We start from the raw sequence: 13,288 nt of genomic DNA on the forward strand, positions 1-13,288 counted from the left end.
AACTGAAAGGGTATACCCTAAAAGGATATTCACATCCTTTGCGCTGACCCAGAAGGAAAAATCAGTCAAACTTGGGAAATGACCAATACTGGTCTGAACTGGTATTTTTTTTAACCTGAAACTGGAACCCCAGTATGCCCAGTGCCAGTCATTTCCAGGTTTTACTGGTTTTTCCTTCTGAGAAATTATTTGTACTTCTCCTTTAAGATGTTCTTTAAAACCTACCTCTTTACCAATTATTTACTCACCTATCCTAATATCTTCTTATGCCTGATATCTGTGAGCATATTCAGAAATGATTTTTGGCAGCTATACATCCTGACTTCCTGGGTTACCTGATCTCCCGCTCCAATAAATAAATCATATAACTTGGGAATTCTCATAGGAAAGTAGATTACAGAATTTCCTTTCATTTTCTTCAAACCCAAGAAATAATCTCCCTTGGAAGATTTCCTGAAGAAATTAAGAATTCATAAATAAAAAGTGGAAACAAAAATTTTGATAAGAGGCCAGTAACATTATACCTCAACTGTCGCCCAGCCTCTCTCTGTCACTCATCCTCTCCCTGTCACTGAGCCTCTCCCTGGTGCCCTGTTACCCAGCCTCTCCCTGTCACTCAGCCTCTCCTTGTCATCCTGTACCCAGCCTCTCCCTGTCACTCAGCCTCTCCCTGTCACCCTGATACCCAGCCTCTCCCTGTCATTCAGCCTCTCCCTGTCACCCTGTCACTCAGCCTCTCCCTTTCTCTCCCTGGCTCCCTACCTCTCTATGTCACACTCTGTTACTTGCTCTCTCTGTCACACTTTCTCTCTCCTGTCACTCTTCTGTCACTTGCTGTGTCTCCTGTCACTCACACACACTCTCACTTGTCACTCTATCTCTCTCCTTTCACTATCTCTCCTGTCACACACTCTGTCTCTCTGTCTCTCTGTCTCTCCCCCTGCCGTCTCTCGCTCTCACCTGTCACACTTTCTCGCACCTGTTATTCTCTCTATCTCTCTCTCTCTCCTTGCACACACTCTCTCTCTTGGCACAAACTCTCTCTTTCTCCTTGCACTCTGTCTCTCCTGGCACTCTCCCTCTCTATGTCACATCCATCACTCTCTCTCTCTCCTGTCACTCAGTCTCTCACTCTTTGCTGTCACTCTTTCCCTGGCACCTTCCCTGTCTGTTACACTCTGTAACTTGCTCTCTGTCACTCTTTTTGTCACTCTCTCTCTCTCATGACTCTCTTTCACCACTCTCTCCCACTCTTGTCTCTCTCTCTCCTCTTTTTGTCCCCCTCTCCTGTCATATGCTTTCCTGTCACACTCTTTCCTGTCACACTCACTCTCCTATCATACTCTCCAGTCACTCTCTCTCTCTCCAGTCACTCAATCTATCAGTCTCTCACTCTTTGCTGTAACTATATCTTTCCCTGGCATCTTCCCCCTCTGTTACACTCTGTAACTTGCTCTCTCTGTCACTCTCTCTCTCATGACTCTCTCTCCACTCTCTCCCACTTGTGTCACTCTCTCTCCTTTTTGTCACCCTCTCCTGTCACATGCTTTCCTGTCACACTCATTCTGCTGTTACCCTCTCTCCTGTCACTCTCTCTCTCTTACTCTTGTCACTCAATATCTCTCGTCACTCTCTCCCTCTCCTGCCACACTCTCTCAATCTATCTTGCCTGTAACTCTCTCTCTCTTATCATTCTCTCCCCTGCTACTCTCTCTCTCTTCTGTCACTCTCCTTCTCTCTGTCACTCTCTCTCTCCCCTGGCACACTATCTCTCTTTCATCTGGCACACACACTCTCTCTCCTGACACCCTCCCGCTCTATGTCACATTTGTCACTCTCTGTCATTCTCCTGTCGCCATCTCTCCTGTCACACTTTCTCTCTCTGTCCTGTCACTTTCACTCTCTCTCTTTTTCACTCTCTCCTGTCACTCAGTCTCTCACTCTTTGCTGTCACTCTCTCTTTCCCTGGCACTCTCACTCTCTGCCACACTCTGTAACTTGGTCTCTCTGTCACAAAAACAAAAATAGCTGGAAAAACTCAGCAGGTCTGACAGCATCTGCAAAGAGGAATACAGTTAACGGTTCGAGTCCATATGACTCTTCATCAGAACTCTGTCACACTCTCTCTCTCATGATTCTCTCCCAATCTTGTCACCCTCTCTCACTTATGTCACTCTCTCTCTCCTGTCACACGCTTTCCTGTCACACACTTTCATGTCACACTCCTTCCTGTCACATTCACTCTCCTGTCACTCTTTCTCTTGTCACTCAATATCTCTCCTGTCACTCTCTCCCGCTCCTGCCACACACTCTCACTCTATCTTGCCTGTAACTCTCTCTCTCTCCTGTCACAATCTCTCTCCCTCTGTCTCTCCTGTCACACTCTTTCTCTCTCCTGTCATTCTCTCTCCTGCCCCCTATCTCTATTCTGTCACTCTCCCTCTCTCTGTCACTCTCTCTCCTGGCACTCTCTCTCTCCTGGCACATTATCTCTCTCTCATCTGGCACACACTCTCTCTCTCCTAGCACTCTCTCTCTCTCTCTCTCACTCTCATGTCACACGCTTGTTCTTCTGTCACTTTTTCTTTTTAACTTCCTCTCTTACCTGGCACAATCTCTGTCGCTCTCTCTCTCCTGGCACACGCTCTTTCTATCTCCTGGCATTCTCTCTAATATCACTCCCTCTCTCCTGTCACTCTCTCTCTATCTCTCTCATTTCACTCTCTCTCTCTCATTTCACTCTCTCTCTCTCCGTTGTCACTATCTTCCTCTCCTGTCACTCTTTCTCTCTCTCCTGTTGCTCTCTCTCCTGTCATTCTCCCTTTCCTGTCACTCTCTCTCCCTCCTCCTCTCTCTCTCTTTCTCCCTCCTGCCACTCGCCACTCTCTCTCTACCCTGGGACTCACTCTCACTCTATCTCGTCTGTCACTCTTTCTCACTCTCTCACCTGTAACTCTCTCTCTCTATCTTTCTCCTATCACACACACACTCTCTCTCCTGTCACTGTCTGCTGTCACCCTCTCTCCTCTCACACTCTTTCCTGTCACACGCACTCTCCTGACACAGTTACTCTCCTGTCACACTCACTCTCCTGCCACATGCATTCTCTTTCACACTCTCTCTCTCCTGTCACTCTCTCTCCTGTCACTCAGTCCCTCACTCTTTGTTGTCAATCTCTCTCTCCCTGACATCTTTCCTCTCTGTCACAATCTGTAACTTGCTCTCTCTGTCACACACACTCTCTGTCACTCTCTCTCTCTTTCTCACCACTCTCTCTTTCTCTCCTGTCACAATCTTTCATGTCACACTCGCTCTCCTATCACACTCACTCTCCTGTCACACCCTTGCTCTCTCCTGTCACTCTCTCTCGTTCTTCTGTCACTATCTCTCCTGTTGCACTCTCTCTCCTGTCACTCGCTCTCTCTCTCCTATTACTCTTCTCTCACTCTCCTGTCTCTCATTCTTCTGTCACACACTCTCTCTCATTAATCAATCTCACGTCACTATCTCTCTCCTGTCACTCACCATCTCTCCTGTCACACTCTCTTTCACACCCTCTCGCCTGGCACTCTCTCTTTTGCTATCCTGGCATTCTCTCTCTCTCTCTCGTTCTCTGCTTCTCTCTCTTTCTCTCTCTCCAGGCACAAATTCTCTCTCTCCCTGTCCCGGCACACTATCTGTATATGTCACACTCTGTCACTCTCTCCCTCTCCAGTCACTCTCTGCCTTTCTTGTACTCTCTCCCTCTCCTGTCACCCTCTCTCTCCTGTCACTCTCCTGTCACCATCTCTCTCCTGTCGGTCTACCTCTCCCCCCTTCTCTCTTCTGTCACTCACACTCTCTCTCTCTCTCTCTCACACTTGTCACATTTTCTCTCACCTGGCATTCTGTCTCTCTTTCTCCTTGCACACACTCTCTTGGCACAAACTCTCTCTTTCACCCTGCACTCTTTCTCCTGGTACTCTCCCTCTCTATGTCACATCTGTCACTCTCTCTCTCACTCTCTCCTGTTTTGTCACTCTCCTGTCACCATCTCTCTCCTGTCACGCTTTCTCTTTCCTGTCACTCTCTCTCCTGTCACTCAGTCTCTCACTCTTTGTTGTCACTCTCTCTTTCCCAGGCACTCGCTCTCTCTGTCACACTTTCTCTGTCAATGGCTATGTCACTTTCTCTCTCATCACGCTCTCTCACTCGTCACTCTCTCCCCCTTTTATCATCTCTCTCCTGTCACACTCTTCCCTGTCACTCAGCCTCTCACTCTTTTCTGTCACATTCACTCTCCTGTCACTCTCTCTCTCTCTCTCTCTGTCTCTCTCTTTCTCTCCTGTCGCTCTGTCTCCTGTCACTCAGTCTCTCACTCTTTGCTGTCATTTTCTCTCTCCCTGGCACTTTCCCTCTCTGTCACACTCTGTAACTTGCTCTCTCTGTCACACTCTCTTTCAATGACTCTCTCACCACTCTCTCGCATTCTTGTCACTCTCTCTCTCCCATCACACGCTTTCCTGTCACACTCATTCTCCTGTCACTCTTCCCTATCTCTCTCTCTCTTTCCCACTGTGCCTCTCTCTCGTCACTCTCTCTCTCTCATCACTCTCCCTCTCCTGTCACACACTCTCTCTTTCTTTCCCTCTCCTGTTTCTCTCTCTCTCACTCTCCTGGCATCTCTCCCTCTCTCTCACCTGGCACACTCTCTGTTTATGTCAGTCTGTCACTCCCTCTGTCATACTCTCTCCCTCACCTGACACTTTTTCCCTCTCTTTGTCACTTGCTCCCTCTCCTTTCATGTTCTCTCATTCTATCTCACTCGTAACTCTCTCCCTGCCCCTCTCTCTCCTATTACTCTCTCTCTCTTCCCCTCTCTCTTGTCATTCTGTCTCTCTCTCCTGTCACTCTCTCTCTCTCTCATGTTACTCTCCCTCTCTTTCTTTCTCTCTCCCTCTCACCTGGCACACCCTCTCCCTCCTGATTATATAACACTTCATGGTCTCGAGAGTCAATGTTTAGGACTCTCAGTGCCACTCCTGTCCAACTGCATACCACAGTACTTTCACCTCTGGTGGGTCTGTCCTGCTGGTGGAACATGCCAAGAAATGGTGATGGAGGAGTTTGGGACATTGGCTAAAAGATATAATTCTGTGAGGCTGACTATGTCAGGCTGCTGTTTGACTGGTCAATTGGAGAGCTTTCCCGATTTGGCACAAGCCCCCTGATGATGTGAGGAAGACTTTGCAAGGTCAACAGTCATTTCCAGTGCCTTGGCAATGCCAGAATGTCTATCCTGTTTCATTCCTCTTCAAATTTTCTGTAGAGATTTGATACAACTGAGTACCTGCTAGGCAGAGGCAGTTATGAATTATCCTGGGGCAGTAGTTACATTTAGACCAGGCTAGGTAACAATGATAGATTTAATTCCCTCAAATAATTAGTGAATCAGATGAGTTTTTTGTGACAATTCAGTTGTTTCATGGTCACAATTGTCGAGACTAGCTTTCTATTCCAGATCTATTTAATAAATTGAATTTAAATTGCACACCTGCAGTCATGGGATTTGAATTCATGATTCTGAAGTATTAGACGAAGCCTCTGGATACTAGTCTACTAACGTAATCACTATGCCACCATTCCCCTTCATTTACTCCCTTTTACCTCACCTGTCATTTGGTAGATTTTCCATTATCACCTTTGCTGGGACACAGCATGCTTGACATGTGCTCCCAAGATCCAAAACTGGTTAGCGAAGGACTTTTGCTCTGCTTTGTCTTTTTTGAAAGCAATAGGTTCATTTTTAACTTCATCTTTTGCACTATAAAAGGGTATAACATGATCATATAATTTACAGTAATATATGAGGTACCATTATTTAAAGCAAACATCCAGTTTTGGGGAGAGTAGGAATATTTGGTATTACATAAACAAAGTAATTGGTAATGTAGAACTGTGTAAGAATAACACTTGTTTTTATCCTAGCATTACTGGCTAGGTCAGCATTTGTTGCCCACCCCTAATTACCCTTAAGAAGGTGACTGTTAGGAAGGAATTTTCAGGAGTTTGATCCAGTGACAATGAAGAAATGGTGATATAGTTCCAAGTCAGGATGTTGTGTTACTTGGAGGGAAACTTGCAGATGGTGTGGTTCCCATGCATCTGCTGCCCTTATCCTTCCAAGTGGTAGAGCTTGCTGGTTTAGAAGGTGCTGCCAAAGGAGCCTTGATGAACTGCTGTAGTGCAGCTTGCAGATGCTAATCACTGCTGCCACAATGTGTCGGTGGTGGAGAGAGTGAATGTTGAAGGTGCAGGAAGGGATGCAAATCAAAAGGGCAGCTTTGTCCTGGATGGTGGCAAGCTTCTTGAGAGCTGCTGGAACTGCGTTCATCCAGGCAAATGGAGAATATGCCATCACACTCCCGACTTGTGCCTTGTAGATGTTGGACAGGCTTTGGGGAGTCAGGAGGTGGGTTACTCACTGCAAAATTCCCAGTCTCTGACCTGCTGATGTAGCTACAGTATTTATAGGGCTGGTCCAATCCAATTCGGTTTCTGGTCAATGCTAATGCCTAAGATGTTGATAGTGGGGGATTGAGCAATGATAATGCCATTAAATGGCAAGAGGAGATGATTAGATTCTCTCTCGTTGGAGATGGTCATTGCTTGGCACTTGTGTGGCATGAATGTTACTTGCCAGTTATTAACCCAAGCCTGCATATTGTCCAGGTCTTCCTGCAGAGGACACAGACTGCTTCAGTATCTGAGGAATTGCAAATGGTGCTGAACATGCAATCATCAGCGAATATCCGCACTTCTGATCCTGCAGTGATGTCATGGAACTGAGATGATTGGCCTCCAATAACCACAACCATCTTCCTTTGTGCCAGGAATGATGCAATCAGTGGAGAGTTTTCCCCCTGATTCCCGTTGACTCCAGTTTTGCTAAGGCTCCTTAATTGATGCCACACTCAGTCAAATGCTGCCTTGGTGTCAAGGGCAGTCACTCTCACCACACCTCTGGAGTTCATCTCTTTGGCCATATTTGGACCAAGGCTGTAATGAGGTCAGGAGTTGAGTGATCATGGTGGAATCCAAACTGAACATCAGTGAGCAGATTATTGCTGTGTAGGTGCCACTTGATAGCACTCTCAATGACCCCTTTCATCACTAAGATAAAATCAAAATACTGCAGATGCTGGAAACCTGAAACAAAAACAGAAAATGCTGGAAAACTCAGCAGGTCTAACAGCATCTGTGGAAAAACAGAGTTAACATTTTGAGTCCATATGCTTCTTCGGAGCTAAAGAGAAGTTAAATGTGATGAAATTTGTACTGTTTAGGTGGGGGGATGGTGGAGCAGGTGAAGCTGGATAGAAGACCAGTGATAGGTGGGGGCAAAGGAGAGATTAACAAAGATGTCATGAACAAAAGGACAAAGGGGTGTTAATGGTAGCAGTACTGGCTAAAGGAGGTGCTGATGGTAGCATTAAGGTAAGAAAGCAAAATGTGATAATAGCAGGACATGGGTAAGCACTCTGGAAAGAACAACATGAACAAGTGACAGATGGCCCTTGTTGGGGTGGGGTTGGAGGAGGGGATGGTGGCATTTACCAGAGCATTAGCCTGGGCCTCTGGATTACTGGCCCAGTGACATTACGACTACACCACTGTCTCCCCAAAAAAGGAATATGCTATCCTGTCTTAACAGCTGTATTATTCATTAGACTGTGCTACTAAAAGTCTAACTAAGAACTAGTGTTGTCTTATGGGTATTCTTACTAAGATGCATGAGGATACAGACCTCAGTGCTCCTGATTTCAAATGAAGATTGTTACAACAGCAGCACTGTATTTGTGGAGCACCTGCTTCCTTACACATAATGGTATAAGACACTCTGGGAATATGGGGGAGTCCAACACTCAGATATTTACTGCCATTCCCAATATAAGAAATATCATGAGCATGATTTTCTGATATTTGGTGTGCAAAGCCAGTCCAGTGTACCTTGATGTAGACCCAGGAATAACACCCCATGCATCCTATTTAGCTTGCTGGTGCTGTCACTGGTGCTGCAAATTATCTCAGAACACAAAAGGCTCAGGAGTTTAAACTACTTATGAACAGAATTAAATGAGAGTGACTCACAGTTTTAGGATACTCATGATTTAAGCAGGAATGGCATATTCACATATTGTCCTCCCAGGATAAGACAGGTTGAACACTGAGGAATCAGACAGTGGTGAAGCTGTCACATTTCTGCTGTGTTCAGTTTGACAGGATAATATTCGTTAGGCATATTTCTGCTACTCAACTGAATATTGCAGCATTTTCATTTTCTATATTTTTCTTACAACATTAAATATTAAAAAGCAAAATTTAAAATATCACCAGTAATTATCCTCATTACCCTGCCGCAACAAAACATTTCAACAAGCAACGTTCTAATGAAACTTCTGCTCCTAATTAATATGTTTGTATGTATGCTCATCTGCACCGTGCTAGATCAGATTCACATTACAATTGTATCTACAAATCTACACCATGATCGGTTGAGATGCTAACTGCTAGAAAACAGTACATGTTATTTATAAAATTCCATAGTGCATTTTCAGTTAAGTACATTTTCTACTGACAAATCAGTGTACAGTATAAATAAAAGCAGTTTAAGTTGTGTGTCAGCATTGACTTATTTGAACAGAAAAATGTGCAAAGCATGAGCATTACAATTCTATGATTCCATCTTGAAAAGGACAAATATTGCAGGGATTTAGGGAAAGAACAGAGGAGTGGGACTAATTGGATTGCAGAGCTAGTGCAGGCTTGATGTGCCAAATTGTCTCCTTTTGTGCTGTACTATGTTATGTTTCGAAAAGAAAGCCACATAAACTATCAAGTCTGTACAGCCTATGTTAAGGGCTCTATTCATCAATTGAATCTCCTGCTTGACAAAATTTTGTTTGACAATGCTCCTGTGAAGTGCCTGGGATGTTTTATTATGTTCGGATGTTATATTATGTTAAAGGTTATATGAATGCAAATTGGTGTTGCTGCTTGGAGGCAGTTCGAAAGAGATTCACTAGGCTGATTCCTGGGATGAAGGGGTTGACTTATCAAAAACGGCTAAACAGGTTAGGTCTTTATTCATTAGAGTTTAGAAGAATGAGGGGTGATCTTATTGAAACGTACAAGATTCTGAGGGGTCTTGACAGGGCAGATGTTGAGAAGATGTTTCCACTAGTGGGGGAATCTCAAACTAGGGGACATAGTTACAGAATAAGGGGACACTCATTTAAAACTGAGATGTGAAGGAATTTCTTCTCTCAGAAGGTGGTGAATGTGTGGAATTCTCTACCCCACGGAGTTGTGAAGGCTAGATCATTGAACATATTTAAGGTGGAGATAGATTTTTTAAATATCAGGGAGTTGAAGGCTATGAGGAGCTGGCACGAAAGAGGAGTTGAGGCCTGGGGAAGATCAGCCATGATCTTATTAAATGGTGGGGCAGGCTTGAGGGGCCAAATGGCCTACTCCTGCTCCTATTTCTTCTGTTCTTATGTTTGAGAGGATGTTAGGAGGTAAGATTACAATGCTTTTTCTTAGCCTCCTGAAAGCACCATCATGCAAATCTTTTCGGAAACATCGAGCTGGATCTTATGGCCTCCCTGCTGGGTGTGTTTTCAGCAGGGGTGGGAGGTGGTGGAGCTGGTAGGTGGGGATGGCATATAAAATATGTCAGGTTGTAAGTAAGCCTTGGTACTGATCCTAGTGTAACTCAACCATTTTTACATTAATTTCATGTTGTATTCATTATAATAAGCTAACAAGATCAAAACACCATTTTGTGCTAACACTGAGGTAAGAAGCCATTTTGTGTTCTATAATTTATAATCACTCACATGTATTAATTAAGGGTTATTACAGAATTAGGAACCAACCAGAAACAGATGATTGACAAATAGTGCACCTCAATAAAGTTACAATTGAAGAAATAGTAATTAACCAAATAGTTATGTCACAGTTGGATTTAAAACCTTATGGCCAGAATTTTACCCCCCCCAAGGGCAGGTGCATGCCTGACTCAAGAAGCATGAATTGAGCGAGATGATGTTGGGCAAGCGTCCCAATGTTATCATGCACTTGTGTGATATTTCACTTGGCGTGCCCACGCAAAAATCAAAGAGCGCCCAATGACAATTAAGCAGACAATTAAGCTTATTGACAGCCCAATTGTAAGCGACTTTTCGTGGCCTGTCCACCCTTACGGTTGGAGGAGGGGCTAACTGGTCAGGTGAGCTTTACATTTTTGATGAAACCTCATCCAAGGGTCGGATGAAATCTCCGTTAGGGCTAAAAATAAAAAGAAGTATCTGAGGACAGCTTTTTTATGCTTTTAGGTGCTTGATTGTGTTACATGGACATTTTTTGCAGCACTGTTGTGCTTTCTTTTATTATTTGGAGGTCTGCAGCTCCCTGAAGCATCTGTCTACCGGGGTCGGGGGCCGATTGCAGGCAGGGGGTGGTTTCCCACCCGCTCCCGAGCCCACTGATCGTGCCTGACGAGCACAAAATTCAAACTTATAAGTTTTAACACTATTTTGATATACCTGCTTGCTAAAATCAGCAAAAGCCATGACCAAATGGATAATAGACAATTGTGGAAAGTCAGATAACAAATGGCACTGCAAAAGAAACATTCTTCTTTCAAGAGGTGATGTATGTAGGTAGTCAAACTCCAAATAAAACAAACCAACAATTAATTAACCAATTATGAAATTACACAGGCATGGTCTGAGATGAGGTATAATAATTTAGGTGATGAAAGTAAAGGCTTTGAATGACATCTTTGCTAGCTAGTCACATAACGGTTGCTCCTGAGGCAGAATTTGAAAGAATTGCTGTCAGTGAAGGAACAGGAGGACAACCTTGCTGATTGCTCGTTTGAAGATGTAAAGTCTATCTTGTGTTGTGACGGATGCTTTTTCCTTTTTAAAATAAATTTTCTTTTTTAATTTACTACTCGAGAGTCCATCTTGTGCTATGGTTATGTCTGGTTCAAACCAAAAGATTTATTGGATTGTTTTGGGTTAATTTGAAGTCAGATACTTGCATAATTAAGGATTAAGATAAATTAAAATAAGATATATATATGTATATATAAAACCTACAGGGTGCCTGGTCCACCTCCTTCCCACCATCCCCCAACCTATTCCCCATAATATGGGGGTGGGTAAGGAACACAATTAAGTGGCAATTAAGGGCCTCAATCTGCCTACACTGCCATAAAATGCTGGGCAGTGGCATGGGGGCAGGAGAGTAAAGACTGTTTTTCTAACAACTTTGGTCAAAAGGCGGGAAGGTGGTGGTGGGGGGGGCGGGGGGGGGGAGCTCATCAGTTGGGGGTGCCCAGTGAGCATCAGGGGCAGCCCCCCAAGATGTCACCCCTCCTTTTGTTCCTCACTGCCTGCCCTCCAAAGCCTGATGCTCCCACATCCCTCCTTGCCCTAAACGTCTGAGTCTTACCTGTCTCCACCTGACATGATGTTCTTTTCAGGGCCTTAGCAGTGCCCAATACTGAGCTCTGAATTGAGACTGCAAGAGCTGCCGGCCAATCTGATTGGCTGGCAGCTCTTGAGGGCAGGACTTCCTCCCACTGAGGGGCAGTATTCTGACCCTCAGCCTGTTTAACCTGCAGCCAGTGTGTTATCAGTGCGGGGCAGCCTTTTTGGACCAACTTCTTCTGGAGGGGCGAGGGATCCTCATCCCCGTGAAATCCAGCCCATCATCACAGGAGCAGCATGGTCTGTAAGCTCTGGTGAAAGGATATCTCCTAGTTTATTTTCTCTTCTGGTATAGCCTTATCCTGTGTTATTTCCTCTTCTTCATGCCCCTAGTCTGCCTCTATTACAAGGACATGCTTAGAACTGCCCAGAGTTAAGCCATCTTGAGGGCTTCACACCAGAAAGATGGGGAGAAAACAATTTCCCTGCTTGAATTTGGCTTAGATGCAGCTTGCAGATCCCTTTCCTAGCATCACAGTTCAGAAAAGATTTTTTAACACTTCAGTCAAATCCAATGTTTAAGACATTAGCCTCAAAGATTTTTGGTTTAAGGTGGGGGTAGGAAGGGATCGGGGGGAAGGTTTGTATGTCAACCCTCCTGCAACTGAATTTTGAGGCACTAAGTGAGGGAGCATAACACAAATAATATAAGCAGATATATCTCCAAGATTCAACTGTGACATGAAGGGAAAATACTGGGATCTGTTGTATGCAGTCACCGATTACCATCCATTAAAATTGGAGCAAAATCATGGACCCACTCCTGGTTCAGACAGAAAATCACAGAATAACTCCAATAGATTCAACCTTTGCTTCCTGTAAACTTTTATCATTGTTTTCATTTTTCAAGTTTCATTTTTTAACTTCATTTTATTATGGGTGGTTTTGAGCAAGTTTCTCTTTTTCCCTTCAATTATTCCCTTCTTCTTTACCTGCCTGACTTGTTGAGTTCCCCTCATCCCCTCTTTGCCTGCTAAAAGCGGTAAATTAAATTTAAATTTCATTTTTATGTGCTTTATAATGACATAAAATGTTAGAACAATCTTCATGATCATCTTATTTACAGTAAAATATGATGTATCCATATTCAAAGTGGCATATTCCTTTTTGGGGAGATGAGGATTATGCCCATACCACATCAACTTTCAACATAGGAACACAGGGACAGGAGCTGGCCATTTAGCAACTTGAACCTCTTCCTCCATTCAATGAGATCATGGATGATCTGCGACCTAACTCCATATACCTGCCTTTACTCATAGCCCTTAAGACATTTGGTTAACAAAAATCGTTCAATCTTAGTTATAAATTTAACATTTTGACTAGCATCAAATATTATTTATGGAGCAGAGTTCCAAACTGCTAACACCCTTTGCATGTAGAAGTATTTCCTAATTTAGACTCTCCAACTGACACAAATAGTTTCTCTTATATCTAACGTCTGTTTTCCTTTGATCAAACTTCAACCAAATAACCCCTTAACTGTCTAAATTCCAGGGAGTACAATCCAAGTTTGTGTAATCTCTCCTCCAAATTTAACCCTTAGTGTCCAGGGGCTGAATAATACGTGGTAAAAATGGGCCTGTACCACGCCTGTGCCAACATATTATTAGGTGTGATGACTTTGGGGTGCGGGCCTGAACTCATCACACCCAAACATGATAATAGAGTTGGTGCAAGACCTAGAAATCAGGAGCCCACCCATCTTATTCAAATTCAATTGAATTGCTTAGTTAAGCTTGTTA

The sequence above is a fragment of the Carcharodon carcharias genome, chromosome 6, assembly GCF_017639515.1.
Source record: "Carcharodon carcharias isolate sCarCar2 chromosome 6, sCarCar2.pri, whole genome shotgun sequence".
NCBI lineage: Eukaryota > Metazoa > Chordata > Chondrichthyes > Lamniformes > Lamnidae > Carcharodon > Carcharodon carcharias.